Source organism: Macrosteles quadrilineatus, unplaced genomic scaffold (genome assembly GCF_028750875.1).
Source record: "Macrosteles quadrilineatus isolate MER2022 unplaced genomic scaffold, UCM_ALF_1.0 Scaffold_2__2_contigs__length_208266976, whole genome shotgun sequence".
NCBI lineage: Eukaryota > Metazoa > Arthropoda > Insecta > Hemiptera > Cicadellidae > Macrosteles > Macrosteles quadrilineatus.
Window position 1 is genome coordinate 82,892,622 of NW_026542595.1, and position 23,087 is coordinate 82,915,708.

Genomic DNA, 23,087 nt, shown 5'->3' on the forward strand with positions numbered 1-23,087 from the left:
TTGTAGAGCTTAAAAAAACAAATAATTTAGTATATTGAAGTGTTACTATGCGCCTAATGGTTACGGAGAAAATTCCAAAAAAATGTAAATTTTAAATTCCCATGTTATTCTTATGGAGAATGAGTAAACTGTTGTAGTTTGCTTGTTTATGAACATATTTTGATCAAATTTGGAAAATGTTTTTATTTCTTACTAACTATTAACATTTTACAAAAAAAGTTTTACCCTCCCTGATGCAGCAAACCTAAGTACCTGTTAAAATAATTCTATTTAAATAGGAAATAAATGTTAAATTTTTAAGTAGACATTTTAGTGTAAATCCAATCAGACATATGGAAATTCGCTTAGTCTGCAGGTTTGCTGCGGCGGGGGTATTTTAAAGTTCAATTAGTACAATTCACTCAAAAGAAACACTGTATATATTAAAATTAATGTAAATGAACTTACAAACTGCAAACAAGTAATCAGTTGAAATAAGATGTAGGCTTTTACTCACACTAGTCACAACAAGGGAATTGAAGACCAGGGGCATTCTAAAACAAAACACTATCTATTAATGGAACATAAAGTTAAGTTCTGATATCAAAATTTAAACCAAAAAAGTAGTTCAATAATGTAGGCAAAAAAAATTCTATGTAGGTGTAAAAATTCAGAGACACTTCCAACATGTATATTTTTTCAGATCAAGTAACTAAATAAAAAAGAAATATGAAATAATTCGTTTTTTAACTTCTGAGATTTAATGGAATTTATTTTTTTCTTTACAATATTTTTTCCCTACAGTAAATAATTCTGTTGATATTAAAAGTAATGCCAATAAACTTACATAATATATACAAGGGACCAGCACAAATTGGGTGTAGGCGCTGTAGAAATGAGTTGAAATAGGGGAAAGCAAGGCAGGGGGCATTCTAAAACACAAGACAAATATATATGACATATAAAGTTCACTTGTGGTTCTGAAATTTTGAAAAAGGTGGTGGAGATTTTTAATCAAAAAATTAAGTAGTCAACATTTAGAGACACTTTCAAAATGTGTTTTTTTGTTTTTTTGTTTTTTAGTCAAGTCAGTCAGTAAAAAAGAGATATTAAACCATTTTGAATCTTCTGAGAATTTAATTCTTTTTAACTTTTTACGTTACTTTACTTTACAATATGTTTTCCCTACAATAAATAATTCTGATTATATTAATGTCAATAAACTTACATAATATATACAAGGGACCAGCACAAATTGGGTGTAGGCGCTGTAGAAACGAGTCGCAACAGGGGAAGGCAGGGCAGGGGACATTCTAAAACACAAGACAAATATATATAATACATAAAGTTCACTTGTGGTACTAAAAGTTTAAAAAAAAGGTTGTGGACATTTTTAAACAAAAAATTAAGTAGTTAACATTTAGAGAGGCTTAAAAAATGTGGTTGTTTTTTTTTTAAATCAAGTCAGATAGTAAAAAAAAGATATTAAACAATTTTGAATCTTTTGTGAATTTAATTATTTTTAACTTTTTATGTTACTTTCATTATACAATAGGTTTTCCCTACAATAAATAATTCTGATTATATTAATGTCAATAAACTTACATAATACATACAAGAGACCAGCACAAATTAGGTGTAGGCGCTGTAGAAACGAGTCGCAACAGGGGAAGGCAGGTCAGGGGACATTCTAAAACACAAGACAAATATATATGATATATAAAGATCACCAGTGGTACTAAAAGTTTGAAAATAGGTGTTGGACATTTTTAATCAAAAAATTAAGTAGTCAACATTTAGAGACACTTCCAAAATGTGTTTTTTTTTTTTAAATCAAGTCAGACAGTAAAAAAGAGATATTAATCAATTTTGAATATTCTGTGAATTTAATTATTGTTAACATTTTACGTTACTTTACTTTACAATAGGGTTTCCCTACAGTAAATAATTATGATTGTATTTAAGTAGTGTTCATAAACTTACATAATATAAACAAGGGACCAGCACAAATTGGGTTATTGCAATTTCCTTTCCTCTCGGTCAAGTTTGAAACAATTACAGTTACTTAATGTAATAATAATAATGATGATTGTTGGCAGTATGAAGGTGATTTATAAGCCATAACTGAATGTATTTTAATGGTTAAAACATGCTATCAAGTCAAACTCTTAAATTTTCATAAAAACATATACATAATTAACAAAGTTACAATTTATCGTAGTCTTAAGAGTCTGCAGACGTGGTTACCATATTGGATTTTAGTCCCATAAGAACAATGTTTAACAACCGGAACTTTGTAACAGCATTACTCACAGATACGTTCATCAAGAAAACATATTTGAGGTGTCATATTAAAGGTACAGTCGTCTTCTAGGGAAATACAATGTTACTGGTTGGAGATATTTAGTTATTTTCTCATAGTCAAATTTTCAATTTGTAAGTACTTTATCAGGAACTATGAGAAAATAACAAAATATCTCCAAAAAGTAACATTGTATTTGCCTAGAGGACAAATTTAGGCTACTTTTAATATGACACCTCAAATTTGTTTTCGTGATGAACGGTCTATGAGTAATGAATGCTGTTACAAAGTTCCGTTTGTTTAACATTGGTCTTATGGGGCTAAAATACAATATGGCCACCACCTCTGCACATCAAAACCGTTTGGGGTATCAAAATATATATTACAAGTTTTAGATCTGTAGTTTGTTATGCAGCACTTTGATTCCAGTAGTAAATAGTTATTTTCACTACGTTAAAACATTCTTGAATTATTAGGACTTAAACAATATATTGATAAAGGTTTAGTTATGCTTAAACTGTACATATAAAATGATGTTGCAGATATTTTTTATTCACGGTAAAAAATTTGAAAAACTTATATTTTATCATAAATTATAAATTATTACCAATAGAATAATATATTACAAGTTTATTTACAAGAGGTAATGGATAAACCATTTTAAAATGTGAGTACCTGCATTTTTCACAGAGAAAAACTCTTGGAGATTTTGTGAGTCCCACGCAGTTCAAATGAAACCAGTGGTTGCAGCTAGGGCTCACAAAGAACCACAACGTCTCCTGTAGGCTTGTTGCAGTTTTCCAAGTGACACAATTATGAACTTTCCTCCCAATAATTGTCTACCAATCTTGCTAAGTATGTCATTGTATCGTCTGTACTTGGGTTTGTTTCCTCCTTTTTCAGTTGCAAGTGTTCCACTGTGTTGCTAAATTTAGCAAATTTTTGCTTGTTATATTTCTTCTCTTGCTTTCTGCGGGTCATTGCTCCTCCTTTTTGCATACCGGTAGCAGACACAATTGTGCCGTACACGGCTGTCCTGTAATACTCCATGTTAGAGTTTCTATGATAGAAGAGATCATTTGTAGATTTCTTCATTATGATGTCTCCAAATAAACAAACGTAAAGTCCACAGTCATACGATGTTTTTTGTTGTGGGACATCTTTGGGACAGCATAAGGTGTAAGTGGGTAAGCTTTCCCCTACAAACTTGAAATAATAATTGTATAAAGATACAAGACGGTCAACTAATGTCTGGCGAGGTTCATTGTTGAAGCTGTTGAGGTAAATAATCCTGTGATCTTTTCTCACCACAACAAACAGCGTACAGTGATTAAATTCAACCACTGGAATCAGAACAATGTCTGCTTTTGGAATCTCATATTCCGAAAATTGTTTTAGCGAGTATGTCATAAGAAATGTTTCTTCATTTGTAAACGACAGCAAATTTTCACAAACCATCACTCTTACGTTACCGGTATTTAATTCTTGTCTCTGAACATACTCTCTAATGCAAAGATATGTTGTGATAACATTATCAGAGAGGTAGCGATCTGTAGCATTTGATAACTTTGTTGTCAGGAGGCAGTCTAGGTTGGAGGGATAAATTGACTGTCCTAATATGGAGAATGGTTTATTCTTCTTCATCTTTTCCTGAAACGTGTCCGTTATCAATGACGCTATGCCATCACTTTCTTCACCACTACTTATGTCACATTTGTCAACTGCAGTAATGTTTCTTTGTTTTTTGAGAGGAGATGGTGTTGGCTTTAATATCTTGTGAGTAGGTCCAAGTTGGGTTTTTGAAACTGTATGTCTGTCTTGAGGTTTTTCTGGAGTTGAAGTAGCAACTGGTTTGCTGTGTTCATATATATCGTCATATATATAGGTACGCACAGTAAACATAATAGTGTCAAAAGAGTTTAAGAATGCCTACGTAACTGAAAAAGAACAAATTGATTTTTATTTGAATGGTTCGATTAATTGGTCACGATTCATTTAACTTTAAAGAAAGCCCCTCTGCCTCCGTTCGCTACTCAGGTCCGGGGACTTGTATAGTTATCGTTTATTCTTCACTCTAAAATTTCTTTATTTACTGAACTATTTGAAGTTAACCTACTGTTCTAAACTTACAGTCTTTATTTTATTAGTAAGCATTTCTTTTAGAGATACCAACTTACACGATCCCTAAAAAAGAGTATACTATTTTCAAATCCCGTTTGGTGGGCGTGTGTGACTGCGTGATAAGTTAGTGGACAAAATAAGTAGCAAAATAATATAAGTATTATATTCAGGATGACCCATAACGCTCTGTACAAATACCGATAACTAGGTGCTTAGGACAGGAATGGTTCACAAATAATTGTCCGTCTATATGTCGGTATGTTTTTTTCACAAAACAATTTATATTTAAAAAATGATTTACATACTTCCACCAAATTTTAGTCGTCTGTATAATGATAAGTTGTATAAAGATAATAACATTGGTGTCATGATTAAAAAATTTACATATTTACATTTTTGTTATTAAATTTTTATCAATTACATTTTTTTATAATTTAAACAACTTAAAAACCAGTTGGTAAAACGACTGGTTTTCGAGTTACGTATGTTAGAAAAACTTAAAGACCGCCATTTTGTTTTGTTTTTTCAAAGATAACGACACCAATTTTATTTATTTCTTAAACTTTTTCGAATTCTTAAGACTCCACAAATAATAATACGTTTGTGGAGTTTTAATAATTTGAAGATGTTCAATTAAGTATCTTAAGCTTATCCGTCTACGGTAGTACCAATTTAACTTCCTAAATTACCGGTATTTATATTTTTATACTATCTGCTTCAAAAATTACCGGCCTAGGATACCATCGGTTAAGCCCCCCCCCCTCACTCCATCCCATCTCAATAAGTGTCACTGCGTAGAAAATATGTGCTATGTTTTGGTACCATTGCTAATTTGGCCATTATACAAAACGAAATTCTCCCAAAACTCACCATCCAAAACAAAACTTTAGAATCTCAGCAAGCTGAAATCCAAAGTTTAAATCAAAATCTGACTAAATGTGAACAAGAAGTGGAAACCCTCAAACAGAGCAAAACATTTGAAAACTTCCAAGGCCCAATCAAAATTATATGCAATGGAAATGAAGAGAAAGACCGACAACTACCAAAATTCAACGGCCGAAGTGGCAACCCAAAAGAATATCTTAATAAATTGAAAAGATATTATGACAGAGGACTTGAGCAAAACTGCAATTATGACCCGATTGAATATCTCAAAGACCTGCTAGAAACTTCATTCGAAGGTCCCGCCTCAAGATGGCTACAACTTGTTAAGACCGACTTAAGTTCCTGGGAACAATTTTCCAACGAATTTGAAGCCAAATACTGGTCAAGAGAAGTACAACGCAGCTTAAGAGCCAAAATTGAATCAGAAAAATACCGGTCAAATGGTACCCTCAGCCGCAGCGAATACCTTACAGAACGTGTAATTTCACTCCAATCTATGAGCCCTTGCCTAACCGAAGAAGATATTGTGACACTGATGGCAGAGAGATTTGACTCCATCGTACAAGACTGCATCAATGTACAGAACATCACCACCGTACGTGCCTTAGAAAGACTTCTACAACGTGAAGATCTCAAAGAAGGACCGAAGAAGACACGTACCAACAACCAGAATCACAACAGCTCATTCAACAACCGACCGACAACTCCAAATCAACAACCACACACTTATCATCAAAATGGCCGCTACGAAAATCAGAGAGCGTACCAACCCAAGATACCTTCATATCACAACAATTCATACAACAACAATCACCAACACAGAAGTTATCCAAACCATCAAAATTACCGTCCTAACCACAATCATCCTACTTACGACCGAAACCATGAAAACAAACCATATCAACGAGACAAATATCCTCCTCGTAACGGTGACAACAACCAACGGACCTACAGAAACCACCCAACCCAAGAACAAGCTCAGCTTTGCGCAGTAATGAGACAAAATAACTACGTGCCAAGTGCTCCTCCAAACAACCAATCATCACACAGTTACGAGCCACAGACTCATCCTGCACCAAATATACAGGAAAACGGTTCGGCGCTGTAAGCGACAACCGAGAGGGTCAATTATCATTAGTTAACTCTAAAATTACAGCGCCTATTTATGAAAGTGTCGGTAATGAAATAAATCATCTTCAATCACAAAGTATAATGTGTGATAAGAACTTCTTATTAGAAAATGATTCAGAAAATAATCAATCTCTAAATTTCACTCAAATAAGTTGCCCAGAAATTAGCATCAAACTTAATAATATTAGAGTAAACGCATTAGTCGACACTGGTTCATCAATAACTTGTATATCAGAATCCTGGTTCAATGAAAACAAAACCAAAATTTCACCATTTGAAGAATTTCCAGTTAATAATACAGTAATCAAAACTGCTACAAATGAGCGATTTAAAAGAGTCTCTCGAATTATTTACGTTCCCACCACAATTGCAGAACACACCTTGCCATTGGAATATCTTATTGTACCAAATCTAATAAAACCTATAAGGGTCAATATTTTAATTCGGGACAAATTGACTTCAAATATCTTCCAAAAAAAAAAATAGTGAAATTTTTTTTTTTTTTTAATACATTCTACTGACATGTCAAATCAAGATACAATATGTGTCCACGCTGTAGACCCCTTTTTTTGGCGGGAAAAAATTTTTGATTTTGACTAGGGGACACGCCGTTACAAAACTATGGGACCGATGTTACGCATGCGGGGACCGACGTTACATCAAGACTCAAGACCATGAAATCGTCATTAAAATAAAGATAAAAACTTATTTAAACCTATATTTGTTCCTTTTAGGCCATGGTGTTGCCTTTATATATACTGTCAATGCATTTTATCATCATAAAATAATCACTAATACAAATGCAGAGAAAATCAACAAAGTTAATTAACCTTTCTTATGAGAACAGAGTGTTTTGAGGTTTGAAAATAAATACAACTACTTTCAAAAAACAATTTTATTAATTGCACTTACAAATTATAATAGGCAGATCATAAGTCATTTAAACAAGTTACTGTTAACAAGATAGTATTAAATAAGTCGAGTCATCATCAACTATTTAATTTGTACTTAAAAAACCTTCTATAGTCTTATTTCATCAGTCTCAAAGTTACTTTTTCAGACTTTTATTCAACAATATAAAAATGTTTCAAGTGAACTATATTAATAAATTTAACTTTTAATAGTCGTACATAAAAATAGAATATATCTGTATAGTAAAAACGACAAACGAATGAAGAAACAATAGACAAATATTGGCTGACAACATTATGAATAAAAAATAAGTGACGCAGTTATATTGAAAAACTATTAAAGTAACTGCAATTGTAGGATAAAATAAAAACAATGTTCTGTTATTAATTTGAACTAAAATAAATTCACTCTTTTTCAAAAACGAAGGCTGAAAAAATGTTTTTTACAGTTACTGCTTCAACTCATTCTCGCACAACTCGTCAATGTATTCAGTATTGTCGAACACGTAGTTCCGTGATGATACTTTTCTGGGTCCCCCGTCCATCAAGCATAAGATTGAATTGCGTGTGATTGTTTGGATATCCGGTTTTGCTGGCCACTGGTAGTTGATTCCATTCTTAGTCATGAAAGAAATAGTCACGTCATCATTTTCAATTTTAACAATTTTTCCTGTAAACAAGCAGATTTATCATAATTTTGTTGAGGGAAGCATTGACATTCATATGATTAATAACAGGCAACAAAAAATATTAACTGATTTTAAATCTGTTAAAACATGATGCACGTTGTCATTTTCAATTCTTACGATTTGTCCTGTAAACAAGCATTTTCAATACATTCAAAAAAAGAGTTAGGCATTTAAGTGTCACTAATATAAGAAAAAAGTGATTGAGTAGGGTACCTTTTACAGGTACGATTTAAATAAAATACGCAATGGCAAATACATATTTCTTACAGATAAAAAATTAATACCTTACCTGGATACCAATTAAAGTCATAGATAACAGCGACGTAGGATCCCATCTCTAGGAATTCGGGGATATCATTGCTTTGGTTAGACTCTGGTGTCTTCTTTTTCTGGAGTTCAATGGTGGTTTGTCCAGATATGCAAGTATTGTTACACCGTTCAAACATGCAAGAGGTGCATGGCAGTTCCCGAAGTTGTATTTCGTAGGGCTTTGTACTGGTCCAAGTGATCTGGTGTACCTTTTTGATTCCTGGAATTACATGAGGTTTTGCCCCAGCTAACAATCCTTGCCACTCGACAACTTTGTGGCTTTGTACCTCAAACAGCTCGATTGATTTACAGTTTAGTTTTGCCATTTCGATGAAGTCAGATGTATCTATGATGTCATTGCCTCTAAGAACTACACCATCAGCTGTACGTTTAAGAGTACCTCCGATGCCATCCTTGGCACCTTTGCCATGCCCTGAAACAGAGAAATTCCAAGTCCACGACGTAATGCCAGGCCAAATATCAGGCAGCTTCTTCATTAAAAGATAAATGTTGTTCTTGTTTTTATATTGTGACGATGGCCCGTCTGATCTGAAATGGACAGTATCAACATTTGGATATTTTGTTTTAAGACAGCTCACAATAGGCTCAAGGTGAGCCCAGACCGCATAAGCGTTATGGTCGAGATTTGATGACACAGTTGCGAATGATTGGTGACTTTTTGTTTTAACCCCATCTTCACCATTGGGACTTCTGGGAATGTCTTCTTTGTAGACAACTACAGTATGAATAGATAGTTGCCTCTTTGAGGCTCCAAAGTGCATTGCTTGTATCTCTTCTGCGTGTTTTATCACATAATTTTCGGAAAAATCCATGTGGATCATGATTTCATTGGGAGTAAGGTTTTCCTTCAAGTGTTTCATTGATTTGTAATGGTAATGAATTTGGAAGATGTGAGGTCCCATGAAGCTCAAACTCTCGATGAATATTACCACAAGCTCCTTTATAGTGCACTCCACAGTTTTTTTCTCCATAATCCTTATTATTTTTTCTTTTCCTTTGATTGTCCTTGTTTCTTTTTTTTGGATCCATTTTTTGTAGGTTATCTTTAAATCTTCTTCTGGTAGGCGAAATTTCATTTTCGAAACGCAACTAGGGCACTTCCTATACATGCAGGATTTTTTTTCTACATCACAGCATGATTCTTCCATGACTTTTCTAATTGAGTTTGTGTCTAAAACGTTTATCTGGTATAGCTTATCAACGACAAACTGAAAGTTTGTGTGATGGATGCAAGCGCATGTTTCCCGGTCCGCCATCTTTGGTGCTACAATATAAAAAGGCTTTAGCTTGCAAAACATTGAATATGACAGTTTAATCCCTGGATATGTTTTTGTGAAACGTCCGTGTAGGTTTTTCATTGTATCCAGAAGGATCCTCTTCTGAATCTTGTTTTTTTTCTTTGTCCGTGTGTCTCTTTTACCAGGACACATTTTGCTGTTGATATCTTCTTCGAGAAATTGTTTTACTAGGTGTGAGTGGGGATGATTTTTCCTTCCTCGCTTGGTGTTTTGTCCCATCAGAGCCTTCCTGTATACTTTATACGACACAAAATTTTTGGCTTGGTTGATCATTCTATATTTTTTAAGATACGGCGAAGATACAAGATTTGATAATTCGTCTTTTTTCTTTGTATCTAAGTTGCTATCCGAAATCTTCTTTTCTAAGTTTGCAAGCATCGATTCAGCAAATACCAGTCTCCTTTTCACAGGAGTAGGAACATTTTTTCCTCCAGCTAGTTTTTTCACTTTTGTGTTGGGAGATGGAGATCCACAACTACCTGTTTTGAGCTTAAATCGTTGGGCTTGCTTTTTGTATCTCTGGGATTTTGTTTTTTCAATTTTCAAAGCAAGTTCCATCCTTTTTAGTGCTCTGTACACTTTAGATCTATTCAAATTTTTTTTCTTCCTACTACTATTTTTTTTAGTTAGGACAACACGATCAGGCGGAAGACTCTGTAGACTCTCAGGAGGTGAATTGACAAGTAGTTCCTTTAAAAAATTATCTCGTTCAGCCTTCCGCTTCCTGAAACGTTGCACCCTAATCCTAGTTTGTTTTCTTACTTTCCTAAGTTCCCGATCACTCATAGTCTCGACGGTTTTCCACGTATTCTCTTCTTTTTTCTTCTTTTTATACTTGCGGTCATATTCTTTTTTCAGTTCTTTTTGTACGTCTGTCATTCTCGCTCTCTGTTTTCTTTTTTTCTCCCTCTCATACATTCGTTTTTCTTCGATTGACATCTTTTTAGTTCGTCGTTTGCCTGCCATGATCTGAAAGTAGAAAATATTGTCGTAAATATCTGCTATGATTACATGAACACGCTATTTGAATAGCAAACTCTAAATCAGGGGTTCTCAGTCTTTTTGTCTGCGCGTACCACTTGATATTTAATTTTTATTTTTGGAGTACCAATACCTCAATTACTATTTAAGGAGGTGTTTATAAAAAATAAAAGTTTACATAAAGTACCGAATGTTTATTTTAAACAATTAAACACATAACACAAACCAATGTTAGTTAGATAGTATTTAATCAAAAATAAAGCAAGAACATTTGTTTCCAGAATTATAAAAAAACAGTATTGACTCCAAATTTGACAAATAAAACGTAAAACTAAAAGATAAACTAATAAATCAGTACCGGTAAATTATTTGACACTGATATCGCCAGTGTCAAAACGACTTAAATGACCTCAAAACATCAAAACAAAGAGAGAGATAGAGTGAGGGAGAGGGAGGGAGGGAGGAACGTCGAGACATGAGTCACATTCAATCAAGACTCGAGACGGCTGGACAGCTGACATGAAAGATGGTGCGGGTAGTGTACAGTCCAATCCAAAATTCCTGCTGAATATGTGATTTCTTAAACGTTAAATGTTAAAAAAGCCCCTAAAAATGACGCAAATTACTATTTTTTTATAATGTCTTTTGTTTTTAAAAACCCATAATTTTGGATTTAATATGTAATTTTCGACCCTGGGTATTGCCTATAACAAAAAAAATATGTAGCTAGACTACAAATATTTTGCAAAAAAGAAGATTAAAACTTAATTCACAACATCTAAAAGACGTAACGCCGGTCCAAGTAACGGCGGTCCCTAATAAAATATATTTTCCGATATTCAAGGACCGCCGTTACAGGGACCGCCGTTACAAAACATTAAATTATGAATTTTTACAAAATAACAGCTTTACTCAAGACAGCCATATTGGAACCCTAGTATTCGGTCTAGCTGCTTAATACAACGAAATAGTCCAAATTGTCTTGTATTAGCAGGATTCCAATTAACTAACGGGACAGAAGTTACATAATAAAAACATACGCAAGCATTTTTTATGAGTGTTTTTAATAATACAAAGAAATCATAGTATTTAAAAATATTTACCTGCCAAAAGTCAAGAGGTCGACTGCTCAGGTTCACGTTCCACCACTAACTGAAGCGCTATTCCTACTCTAGTGGCAGTGACGTGAACTAATTTGGTCGGGGACCGCCGTTACCATAAACCTGGGGACAGCCTAAAAAAAATATCTAACACCCAAATGCGAAACCAGTTCATAAAATGCACCTCGGGTGGTCGTTTTAGACTATTTATTAAGAATGTTGTGCCCTATAACCGTTACTTTAAACAACGGTAACTACAAAAATCGTACCTTCAAACATCCGAAGGTACCATGGGGGACACGGGACCGCCGTTACATTTTAACATAGTTAACATTTTTTTTATTATGAACGACTTTTCTAAAAAATTCATTCAATGCCTGAACTTATGTCCAAAGTTGTATACTTTAATATTTTAACATGGTTGCAGCTTTAAATATGTTAATAATCTTGTAAAATCACAGGGACTTAAATTGTCCCGAATTAAAATATTGGCCCATAATATTAGAAGTAGATGTTTTGTCTAATCTTAAAATGGATCTGAATTTCAACACAAATGAAATAGATATGCAGATAAATAATCACAATGTTACTTTGAAGTTTTTTATGTGCAACCAAGAGGGACAAATATGTCACTTAATAATTAATGATAGCCATAGGCCAAATAATGAATATTTTAATGATGAAACGTTTGATGTATATCACGATGATCCAATATATAATAAATTTAATAGCACAATAAATAACTTCAAAAATAGAAAAACAGATCCAATCGAAGATGAAACATTAACCCAAGAAGAAATAGATAATTCCCTAGCAACAAATACGCACATAACCGCAGAAGAACGTGAAACATTAAGCAGTTTATTAAATAAATATCAGCATATCTTTTCTGATCAGCCAGGAGTATGCAACAAGTATACACATGAGTTACGTGTAGAAAACCCTAAGATTTTTAAAACTACTTCGTACCCTGTCCCGCAACAATATCAAGACCAAGTTCAAAAGGAAATTGATCGGATGGAAGCATTAAATGTGATAGAGAGAAGCAAAAGTACCTTTATTAATCCAATAATACCTGTTGTCAAAAAGACTGGCGAGATTAGATTGTGCCTCGATGCACGCAGGGCAAATGAAATAATAACTCCCGATTTTGAATGCAATCGAAGTGTAAACGAAATTTTGTGCAAGTGTAAAAGCGCTAAATTTATAAGTAGCATTGACTTAACAGCTTCATACTGGCAGATTCCCTTAACCGAAGAATCCTGGCAGTACACAGCATTTCAATTTAGAGGTCGAATTTATCAGTACACCGTGACACCTTTTGGTATCTCTACGTCACAAGCTGCATTAGTCCGTGCATTGGATAAAGTGTTTGACTCAGAAGTTGAAGATTTCACCGCTATCTACATCGATGACATCTGCATTATTTCACCAGATTTCCCAACCCATATGAAACACCTTGAATATATATTCCAAAAACTTGAAGAAGCTAACATGACAGTTAAATTCAGCAAATCTAAATTCTGCCAGAACTCGGTACCATTTTTAGGATATACTCTAACCAATGAAGGGCTACAAATGGATCAGAGTAAAGTGGATCCTATATTAAACTTTCCAACCCCTAAGAATCAATCACAACTAAAAGCTTTCCTCGGTAGCATCAACTATTACAACAAGTTCATTGACAAATTTTCTGCTACAACACAACCTTTAATGAGATTAACCTCTAAGAAAAATAAATTCATTTGGACAGAAGATGATGATAAAACATTTTCAAAAATCAAACAACTTTTCCTACAAACCAACACTTTAATCCATCCAGACCCCACTAAAGAATTCTACCTCCAAACAGATGCATCTGACTACGCAATCGGTGGTCACCTATATCAGTTAAGAGAAAATGGCGATAAGGCTGCAATTATGTTCATGTCGCGAACATTACAACCGGCAGAACAAAGATACACCACCACTGAGAAAGAATTGCTTGCTATACTCTACTGTCTTCAAAAAGCTAGATATATCGTCCTTGGAACAAATCTAACAATAATCACCGATAACCATGCCTTAACTTTCCTTAAGAGTTGTCGCTTACTAAATAATCGATTAGCTCGCTGGATATTAATTCTCCAAGAATATAACTTCAAAATCATACATTGCAAAGGCACTGACAACATAACTGCTGATACTCTTAGTCGAATTTCCATCGATAAACCAGCAATCTCATACAACAACCCCATTGAATTAACCATCCATTATATAGATAAAATACCAGATCAAAATCTAAAAGACGCTTTACGAGACCTTCCCCTACTCCAAAGAAGAGATCCTAAACTCCAACACATTATTAACACTTTAGAGATTCAACCAGAATCCGAAATCGGAACAAAACTATCAGCCAATTTTCGATTACATCAAGACACCCTCTACCAACGACTGAAGAATAAATGGCTCATCGCATTACCAAGTTGTATGATTGAAAAACTTGTGTGGGGATGTCACCTATTCTACTTACATTGTGGAGCCAAGAAATGTTTTCAACTACTTCAAGAAACCTTTATTTTCCGAAACATCAACAGAATAATTAGGAAACTTATTTCTACATGCGATACATGTCAAAGGTGTAAGATTAGCAACCGTCCGCTGATGGCCACAGCAAAAGGTGTGCGTTGTACTGGCAAGAATGATCAAGTTGCCGTAGACATTATTGGACCTCTACCAACCAGTGTATCAAATGTAAAATATATCCTAATTGTCATAGATATTTTCACAAAATTTATAAAGCTGTACCCCATTCAAGGAGCGACAACAAAGATAATTTTAAATAAACTTTTCACTTTGCATTTTCCTACATATGGATACCCAAAAAGGATACAATCAGACAATGGAACTCAGTTCAAAAGTGAAGAATGGATCAGAAGAATGGAAGAACATAATATTGAGTTAATTTTCAGCCCTGTCTATCACCCATGCTACAATCTCGCTGAAAGACCAATAAGGGAAATCAAAAGGTGTTTGCGAACCTATTGTTCTCGCCAACATACAAAATGGGCAAAATTCATTCCAGATAAAAATGCTTGCTTAAACGAGCTCTATCATGAATCCACAGGATATACACCTAATGAACTTCAGTTAGGAATCAAAGACCAGCGGTTTTGGGACAACTATTTAGCTGAAAACACATTCAATAGTGATACTCCCATTGAACAAAAGTTACTCCTAGCAAGACGAAGACTTGAAGAAAAACGCTTGAAATGATCATCCAAATTAAATGAAAATCGAAAACCTCAAACCCTCAAGATCAATGATAAAGTATTAATCCGATCTCACCACCTCTCTAGAGCTATATACGGCGAGACAGCAAAATTATTCGAAATATACGAAGGACCTTTTATTATAAAGAAAATCTTAGGAAAATCCACATTCCATGTGACTAAAGAAGATGAAGATGTTTTATACGGCCCCTACCATATATCAGCCCTCAAGAAATATTTGGAACCAACCCGAGCAATAGAAGCTGTGATCGACGAGATAGATAATGATGACCCTACCTTCGAAGACATTGTATATCAATGAATTTTATAATGTGTTTCATCCATCAATAGACTTTTGTGCATCATCATCTCCAACCAAATTGTGCCATGGACCTTAATCGCGAGTGCGTGACTCCATAAATTGTGTTTTCCATAAACTGATACCCAGGTGATAAAGTTTATAAACAATACTCACTTACTAATAAACTGTGATCTCCTCAATAACAAAGAAACAATAAAGTTATTTGATATTGAACAGTATGGAACAACAGCCATACTATCCCTTTCTTCCCATGCCAGGCCATGAACACTCTATTCTATTTTCCCCATTTTAATGTTATTGTCCTACACATTTGTTAACTTAGATTATAATTTTGTTGTATTATCACCCAATGTTCTATCATTCAGAAAATCAATCATTTAATGTTATTCATACCTATCTTTAAGTATCATTCATATTAATGATTCATGATTCCATTTCATATTTTGTCGAACTGTATTTCATTTCATAGCATACAGATTTCTGTGGGGATAATTTGTAATATTACATGTCATTCATTCATCATTAACATTAATTTCTGTATTATTTTGTGTATTTTCTCCCATAATGTCTGTTAATGCCCCTGATAATGTATTATCAGTTATTTAATATGTTCCTCCTTGTTAATGTGTTATTTTATCCAATTTTGTTCAATGTTATATAATATCCCATCACCCCACAGAAACATCATCTCTTTTTATGTTACAATATAATATTTATGCCAATTCTCTCCATACCTATCCTGTATTCATCAAAAACCAACAATAATCATTTACTTAGAATAATATAGAATTGTAAGAAAATTGCAATATAGTAATAACATCTTAAATATAGTATTATTTTTCAAAATTATCCAAAGAAAATCAAAATTACTGTGGCAAGTGTCATTCATGTGAATTAACCAGCTGTACATCACTTCAACAATGGACATGGACTTCCTGAGCTTCTACCATTGCCTCTCCCCAGATCCTGCCAACTCTTCACAGTGTGAACATCATTCTATTGGAAATTGTGTTCGATTTAAACTAAAATTTATAATCCCAAAGTAAAACCTATATTTTAAATTTCTTATCATCCAAAAGTATTGGACAAGTGCATTGAAGAGTACCAATTTATAAGAAGACAGACACTCCAAATTTGGTAACCATCATCCATCTTATTTAACTAAGGACAAATTTAATCTTCATTGGACATTTAATCAGCATAGCCTACTAGGCCAAATTAACTTAACTCATCAAGATATACATATTTCAAATTGAACTTTTATTCAAAATTTAATCTTCAAATTCTATTTTATTTCATTAAATTCAGTGAAACCATTTGGAATCTTTCTTTGGACGTTTAACATTATTATATTAATAGCATCATGAACCTAGCTTAACTTAAGTTATTTCAGAACAATAACTAAATTAAATTATTTGCATTTTAAAGAAGCCTAATATATCATTCGAACCGGCACGACCACCCCTCCCTGAATTAAGAGCTCATATTAAAATATTGATTAGTATTTTAGAAGAAACAAACCCAATAAGCCTGGAGTTTTTCATCCACTTTGGAACCCCACCATTTTGAAAATTAACCCTTGTTAACTTACCCTGTAGCTAATTCAACCAACAACTTATCTAATATTTGTATTTCATTAATAAATTTATATTGTAACTTATCAAATCTATTTATTCTTAAAATAATTCATATTATAAGATTAAGATAAAAACTTACCTTATTAAACAGAAATAAAACACAAATTAGGAATTATCTTTATTAAGAAAGAAATGACTTCAAGTTCAATGTGGGCTAACTTAATAGCCAAAGGAATTTTGTAGGCCTAAGTTTATGAAAGTCTATAGAAAGCTTTATGGTGCGTAGCAAAACAAATATGCAATACGTTGGCGATTTTATTCGCATTGCATTCAAGTATAATTTGATTACTTTATACGTTATTTAATAACATTAATTGGTAAAGACCAAATCTTGAATGGCATAAAAATTGTAAGTATTATGAGTATAAAAAATACTAAATGTTTCCAAATACGTTTTCAATTAATTAATAATTAAATGTAAACACGCCAAACTCACGGTAACACAATGTATTACATTATTGAACACATGTACGGACACACTACATCACTTCCACTTCACTTCGCACATCAGTCCAAACACATCCGAACATAACACGAGACAACACTCTTCTACTTTATTTGACACATTTGTCAAAAGACATCTGTTTGGACTTTCCACTCACCTATAATGAAGCGATTTTATGCGAAGAAGCATTGACCGCCTGGCGTCACAGCTACTACCCTTAGCGGCGCGTCGGCGGCACTTCAAAGGCTGACAGCCGACTTCAGCCGCCATAAACTTCCGGTTACGATACCCTATTGAAATTCATACACATTTTATATATTTGTACTCCTAACACATATTTCAAATTTTAATACCGTAGGTAATTTGTGGCACTCGTTTTATTAATAGTTCTTAGGTTCGTTTTTAAGAACTTCCGGTTAAGATACCCTATTGAAATTGATACACATTATAAATATTTGTACTCCTAACACATATACTAACACAAAGTCCTTGGTCTTCTGGGTATGACCGCTTCGGAAAACTAGGAGAAACACTAGTTGCTGACGTTTCGGCTTCGTTGCAGATAGCCATCTTCAGAGCTGGTGACAGGCACTAACAGCTCAGTTAGTGCCTGTCACCAGCTCTGAAGATGGCTATCTGCAACGAAGCCGAAACGTCAGCAACTAGTGTTTCTCCTAGTTTTCCGAAGCGGTCGTACCCAGAAGACCAAGGACTTTGTGTTAGTAATTGTGACCGTGGAAGCCTCACTTCCTATGTCCTAACACATATTTCAAATTTTAATACCGTAGGTCATTTGTGGCAACCTGTGGCACTCGTTTTATGAATACTTCTTAGGTTCGTTTTTAAGAACTTCCGGTTACGATATCCTATTGAAATTCATACACATTTTATATATTTGTACTCCTAACACATATTTCAAATTTTAATACCGTAGGTAATTTGTGGCAACCTGTGGCACTCTTTTTATGAATAGTTCTTAGGTTCGTTTTTAAGAACTCCCGGTTAAGATACACTTTTCAGACTTATACAGAAGATAAATATGTACTCTCCTAACACAGGTTTTGAATTTCAATACTGTAAGGCGTTTGTGGCAGTCTGTGGCACTCTTTTTATAAATACTTAGTAGTTCTTAGGTGTGTTTTTAAGAACTTCCGGCCAAGATACACTGTTTAGATTTATATAGGAGATAAATATGTACCCTCTTAACACATGTTTTGAATTTCAATACTGTAAGTCGTTTGTGGCAACCTGTGGCACTCTTTTCATTAATAGTTCTTAAATAAATTTTTAAGAACTTCCGATTAATATATCCTATTGAAATTCATACACCTTATAAATAATTGTATTCCCAACACATATTTCAAATTTCAATGGTGTAGGTCGTTTGTGGCAACCTGTGGCATCGTTTATGTGTCTTATGGAGTTATAACATTGTCAGTCAGTCTGTCAGCGTTTTAGAAACTCCCATTGCGGATACCCCTTTTGTGCTTAGCACGGCAGCATAGTACCTGCAATTTTAATTGTAAGTATACTCGTACTAATAATGTACAAAGCATGAAAACTTATTAAAAAAATATCTGTACACATCATCAGTAATACATCTAGCCTACTACACTTGTCTTTATCTCACTATTCTTATTACAATACATGTTCTAAAAATGTCCATAATTATTTTCAGTCAATGTTGTTTTGAAAAGCGATTATCGTAAAAATGTTAAAATTTTGTGGGTACTTTGTCATAAATCATAATTTTACAGATGCCTGATGGGCGCGACAGGATAGAAGAGGAATGAAATGTATATATGTATCATATTGTAATTATTATGTTAAAAAAAAACAAACTGAATACAAACATAGTACCTGCGATTTAAATTGTATGTATATTCAATCTAAGTACCTTATTTTGGCGACTGACCCGGGTCAATAAAATTAAAATTAGTTTACAGCGGGTTTTTGCAATAAAATAGATAAATATTTTTTTATCGTTACCAAACTTTACATATGTATAGAATACTTGTTGATATACCTTCGTTCCGAGTTTCAGGTAAATATCTACATTCTAAGTAGTTAATTTGCTAAATGTATTGAATTTGTTGACCTGGGTCAGCAAAATAAAATAAAATAAAATAGGTCAGCTAGGCTATTTACAGCAGTTTTTTGATAATAAAATAGGTAAATATTTTTTAATCATTACCAATTTTACATACCTGTAGAATACATGTGGATATACCTTCGTTCCAAGTTTCATGTATATACCTTAATTTTAAGTACTTTTATTTTAACAAAATAAAATAACTTTTATTTTTTGATTTTAACAAAATAAAATAACTTTTTTTAAATTTTAACAAAATAAAATAACTTTTATTTTTTGATTTTAACAAAATAAAATAACTTATTTTTTTATTTTAACAAAATAAAATTAGTCATTTACGACGGGTTTTTGTTGATAAAATAGGTAAATATTTTGTAATCCTTACCAAATTTTACATACGTATAGAATACATGCTGATTAACCTTTGTTTTAAGTTTCACGTATATTCCTTAATTCTAAGTACGGTACCTTTTTTTTGCGATTGACCCAGGTCAACAAAATTAAAATTAGTTATTTACGGCGGTTTTTTTTGTTAACAAAATATATTAATATTTTTTAATCGTTACCAAACTTTACATACGTATAGAATACATGTTGATATACCTTCGTTCCAAGTTTCATGTAAATATCTACATCTGTTGACCCTGGTCAACAAAATAGGGAGTCCCCAAACAAAATGTTTTCATGTTAAGCCTTACAAAGCTAAACACTGCCTTTAGACTATGAATTAATTTCAATTTTTATTATTACTATACCTTGTCATTTAAATACAAAATTTACTCCAATGAAAAAACCAGTTGTGTATTTTATAAGATTTATAAAATTGCCTAGCAAGTAATGCTATAAATATCTCACATTCCTTTTATTATTGAATTTTTTTATGAAGACCAGCTGGAGTGTGATTGTTCTCTTTTTTGCGTTTTTTGATTCCAATTATAAATCACTGGACTGGTTTTATGTTTTATTAATTTTTATTTAAATTTAAACTAGATTATAACTTTAATTGACTCAATCACAACTTCACAGTTATCAACCACGGAAGTTAAGTTGGTTAATAGACTTTTAACCAAATTAATTATCAATCAAGCCGCATTATCTAAGATACATCAATAAGGTTATCACAGATTACCTAACAGCAAGGCTGTTTATTGAGACGCAAGTTTTGGCATGGATGCTGTGACAGTTGGGTAAGTGGTCAATGTGATCTACCTGGCCCAACGTCAGTCGTGTATCAACCTATTTCTGGACTGGTCACTCTAAACAGCTGTTCTCTCATCCACAACTCTCCAACCCAGTAAATTATGACCTAGTTCAAATTTTCACAGGGTGAATATCTTTAATGTTTTAAGTGAGAAACAAACTTCTTACTAAGAAGAGGTGTGACACTGGACAGACTATAAAAGGTAAGGTAGAATATTTTTGGAGTAAAGTTTAGTTATAGAAGAGTGATTTTGTTAGACAGGTAAAAGCTTGTATTGACTTTGGATAGGTATTTCGTTAATAAATTCGAATCCAGGCAATATAAAAGTGAAACATACTTTTTATGGTTTAGTCTATTGTGAAAGTAATGTTATTAAAACAGTATATTTTGATGTTTTCTTAGGTGTATGGTTAAACATAAAATAGCTACTAGAAGCCAATACAGTAGGAATCGTTTTATAATAGAAGCTAAATTATATGATAAATTATATTAAGATTTAACCATTATGATAACAATGAATAGTGCTAACGATAAAACTTCAGTAGATAACCTAAAATTACTGATCTGAATATACAGTAATAAAATGTTTACCAAACCTAGAGAGAAATAAAAAACCCTGTACATGAGATGCATGAATAAACATTAAATATATAAACAGAGAACTTGTGATTATTCAGAGAGAGGTGGAAAATTCCTTCAATGTACCGTACCTATTTACTAAAAATTCTCCTTTCAAAATATTTCTTTCAAAATATTTGTATAATATGTTAAACCATTTTAAGATTTTTGTTTTCTGGTGAATGTTAAAAAATACATTTCCAGTATAAGTTGTTTTTCGTCAAAAACCTTTTACCTGTGGTAAAAAACTGAAAAATTAAATTTGTGTCGAAAAACAAATGTTTTTCTTCTAGTGTTATATTGTTGGCTTTGGGTATAATAGAACCTTTGGATGTCTGCACTTGCAACGAAAATGGCTTCAAATTAGAGTTATATCGGCTGTAAACATTAAATATTTTTGTAAATGCTCCTTGGCCAAATCATCAGAACTTAACTTGAGAATAATTTATTGTTTTATTCAAGTAGATTGTTTGTTTATTTTATTGAATGGAGTCCAGCAACTCGGCTTCACATTTAACAATTATAAAACTTTGCTGTTGCAAGTATCATAAAGATATTATTGTATCTTTAACATTTGGAAATTCAAATCAAATAAAATCAAACCATTCTTTATTTTGTAGTTTCATTAAGAATAATACAATGGTGTCAATAATAATACAACAATATAACCTAAAACTAGTAGGCTACAAGAGTTTTTTTTCTTCTTTTTTTTCTTAACAATATCATGAAAAATTTGTTTCAAGTTATTGATTCAGATCGGATTCAAGGAATTTCTTCAAGGAGTAGGCAGGTCTGTCAGCCACTTGTGAAGTTGTGTTTTCAGCGGTTTTCCCTTCAGTGACTTCAGTGATCGTGGTAGGCTATTGTGGACTTTGCGGCCAGTGTAGGATGGTTTTCTGGCGTACTGCGTGGTATAATGTACTGGCAGAATGAAGTTGTTTCCTCGCCTGGTGTTGTAAGCGTGAAAATTTGTGCTTTTTGGCTATTACTAATTAATAAAAGTATAACAATATTTAGCTATTCGTTTAAAACCTTCAGACAGTTTGACAATGCTTTAAAAATTTAAATTTGCATTATGACCATCATATTTTGTGACTAAGGCAGACTTTTCTATGTGTAATTCAAGGTATAAAAAATATTTATGTGCAAGAGAATTGCACACATAATTTATACAGATTGGTTGAGGAAACATTGGCAACTGAGTAAAAAATTTGGTGCCCATTAATTTAATTTTTTTATAAAAATGCAGATTATGTTTATAAAAAATAATTTTATTTCGGGTATCATAATGATGCTTGGATTCAAAAAATATATCACTTTCATGTTCTTTGACATACTTTATTGTTTCTAAGACATAAAGACTGTAAACTGTCAAAATTTTAAGATCTTTAAAGAAGTTTTCGACATTCTCTGTGCTTTTTAAACCTAACATGATTCGTATTGCTTTTTTTGTTTTATCAGAATTTTGTCCAAATTATATATTGAAGTAGCACCATAACTTATATACAAATTCCGTTATAATTTGTGAAAAATATTTATTAACAAACACAGCATCACATGTTTTAGTTTAGTCTAAAGAATGAGTGTAGTTTTCTTTGATGTACATTTGGAAGGTTTCCATCCCTCTTTATCATAGATTGCAAAGAAAATCAGATGTTTGCAAGAGTGGCTAAATATAGTTTGAATATTTATAGTCTATCTTGTTTGTCATTGTTAAAGGATGCTCAATTAAAAGAAACCTTATATAGTACCAGTAATCGATCTCTGGCTATTCAATCTTGACCAGACTGCAGT

The 23,087-nt window shown here is 32.8% G+C and overlaps 1 protein-coding gene across 4 annotated transcripts in view; it reads left to right on the forward strand.

Moving 5' to 3' along the window:
- Positions 1-23,087, forward strand: part of LOC128985585 (uncharacterized) — a 153,805-nt gene that overhangs the window by 114,101 nt on the left and 16,617 nt on the right. Inside the window, exon 1 of one of the 4 annotated variants that reach the window (XM_054405202.1) lies at positions 20,658-20,877. The exons of 1 other annotated variant lie outside the window; for it this stretch is intronic. The gene's annotated coding sequence lies outside the window, so the exon portion shown is untranslated. Of the gene's footprint in view, positions 1-20,657; positions 20,878-23,087 lie in introns of those variants that run through there. 2 more of the 4 variants (XM_054405206.1, XM_054405204.1) reach the window with 2 other exon arrangements.